Here is a 3,012-nt window from a genome sequence, read left to right as displayed (position 1 = left end):
AATGAAACTTTATTCATTAAAAAGAACCAATACATCGTTTGTGAGGAAGAGTACAATTTCATTGATAGGCTCCTCGAACCAATCTGAAGTTGAAGAAAATCTAGCTAACTTAGCAAGTTCATGTGCTACTTCATTTGCCTCTCTATTACAATGTTCGAATCTAGTCACGTTAAAATCACATGCGTAGTGGAAGCGGTCATCGAAAATTGCCGCTGCCGCACCCGTTGACTGTCCTCCATCCTACATGGTCTCAATCACCTCCAGATTAACTGAGTTGATGATTAGGCGATTGCACCCTGCCCTTTGCGCTAGTGTTAGTCCAAATTTGAGGGCTAAAGCTTCTGCCATCAGCACATCCGCACAATGGTCAATCTTTTCATTTTCTCCTGCAGTAAACCTACCTTTGTCGTCTCGCAAAACCGCCCCCATCGTACCCTTCAGCATGTCATGGTCAAAAGAGGCGTCAACATTGAGTTTCACGAAACCCCTAGGGGGACAATGCCAACCCCCTTTTTTCATGGACGCCTTTGAAGATGATGCATTTACAAAATTGTATGTGAGGGCTATGATCCCCATTGATATCTGAGTTGCATTCTGAGTTGTTTCCTTGTGCACTAATTTCCTTCTCTCCCACCATAGATACCAAGCTGAAATAGCTATCATTTCTCGTACATTTTGGTACCTCATAATACGCAAATCTTGATCTGGAAGAACTAAAAGGTATTCCAGTGTCGCCTCTCCAGCACGATCAACCTCACAAGCTCTATCAATAATCTCATCTATTCCTAGCCTTTTCCAAACCTCCTTTGCTTTATTACATAGGAAAAGCATATGCTTCGTGTCTTCTACACCCTGAGATCAAGTAGGACAAAGGGGCGAGACCTTCATGTGTCTATTAGCAAGTGTTGCCCGACATGGGAGAGTGCCATGTAACGTACGCCATATAAAAATTTTGACTTTTGCCGGACAGTATAATTTCCATATCTGACACCAAATAGGATTAGTTGTGGTTCGCCCCATCCCGTTAGAGTGTTTTAGTTTACTGTCGTACTGATCATTCCACTCTACGGAATAAGCAGACCGTACCGAGAACATACCATTTTTCGTATAACTCCAAGCAATGAAGTCTGGCATGTTATGTTGTGAAAGAGGGATTTTAAGAATTGGAGAGATTAAGGCAGGGCCCATTAAATATGGAGTCTCAAGGTCGTGAGAAGGAAATTATTGTGCTAATTGAAAATATCTTGGATAAAGAGGAAATTTTCTGGTTACAAAGAGGACGGGCAAACTGGTTGATGCATGGGGATCGTAATACGTCTTTTTTCCATAATGCTGCCATGGCTAGGAAAAAAAGAAATAATATAAAGAAACTATTAGATGAGTCTGGAAAATGGTTAACAGAAAAGGAGTTGACGAATCACATAACTGAATATTTCACAAAGCTTTTCACATCGGAAGTTCAGCATCCGAATCAAGAAGTTTAATCACTTGTGCGTAAGAGAGTTTCAAAGGAAATGAACAATGCTCTACTTGCTCCTTATACCGCAGAAGATGTTCGCAAGGCTTTATTTGATATTGGGGACTTGAAAGCTCCAGGACCAGATGGACTCCACGCTATCTTCTATAAAAGGTTCTGGCCCATGCTAGGGGAAGACCTAATTGAGGAGGTTCTGAAAGCAATCAACACATGTACTATCCCGGATGGTTGGAATGATACTGCAATCGTGATGATTCCGAAGATTAACACACCAGAAAAGGTATCCCAATTTAGGCCGATCAGCTTATGTAATGTGGTATACAAAATAATTGCAAAAATGGTGGCCTCTCGATTGAACATCCTTCTACCAGAAATTATTAGTCCAACACAAAGTGCTTTTGTACTAGGAAGATTGATAACCGATAATATTTTAGTGGCCTACGAATGTTTTCACACAATCAAGAACAAAAGAGAGGGTAGAGAGGGCTTGTGTGCTATAAAACATGACATGCACAAAGCCTACGATAGAGTCGAGTGGGCTTTTCTGAAGGAGATTATGCTGAAATTGGGTTTCCGCCAAGAGTGGGTTAATTTGATTATGCAATGCATCACAACAGTAGAATACAAAGTAAGGATAAATGCAGAGGAAAGTGAGAGTTTTAAGCCTACTAGAGGGTTGAGACAGGGGGACCCGCTATCACCTTACCTATTCCTGCTGTGCACAGAAGGGTTGAATGCCTTGCTCTCGCATGCTGAGGAGAATGGGAACATTTCAGGAGTTAAAGTCTGTAGAGATGCCCCACCAGTAACTAATCTCCTCTTTGCGGATGACTCATTGATCTTGATGAAAGCCAACCAACATAATGCGGCGGCCCTGAAATCAGCACTAGTTTTATAATGTGCGGCGTCGGGACAGCTGGTAAGCGTGGAAAAGTCTAGTATTTTCTTTAGCCCCAATACAAAGGTAGAGGTCAGAGAACACTTGTGTACAATGCTCAATATAATGACGGAGGCCCTGAATGACAAATACTTGGGCTTGCCAGCAAATGTGGGCGTTGATAAAACAGACTGCTTTAAATTTTTGATTGAACGTATTGTTAAGAAAATTAGTGGTTGGAAGGAAAAACTACTATCTGCCGGGGGGAAGGAGATCCTGCTCAAGGCTGTGATCCAAGCCATACCTACCTATGCAATGTCGGTCTTTAAAATTCCTAAAAAAAATGTAAAGGAATCATTGACGCGATAACGCATTTCTGGTGGGGAGACGAGGAGAACCAGAGGAGGGTGCACTGGATGGCCTGGTGGAAAATGTGTGTACCAAAAACCCAAGGAGGAATGGGATTCCGTGATATCCACTGTTTCAACCTGGCTCTGCTGACCAAACAGGCATGGCGTCTCCTCGATAATCCTGATTCCTTGTGTGCCACTATTCTAAGGGCCAAGTACTACCCTGATGGTGATTTGCTGAATACCAAGCCAAAACATGGTGCTTCCTTCACCTGGCAAAGCATTATGGCAGGCATTACTACTCTGAA

Source organism: Triticum aestivum, chromosome 6A (assembly GCF_018294505.1).
Source record: "Triticum aestivum cultivar Chinese Spring chromosome 6A, IWGSC CS RefSeq v2.1, whole genome shotgun sequence".
Classification (NCBI taxonomy): domain Eukaryota; kingdom Viridiplantae; phylum Streptophyta; class Magnoliopsida; order Poales; family Poaceae; genus Triticum; species Triticum aestivum.
The sequence above is the reverse complement of the archived record's forward strand: the minus strand, read 5'-3'. Positions refer to the sequence as shown.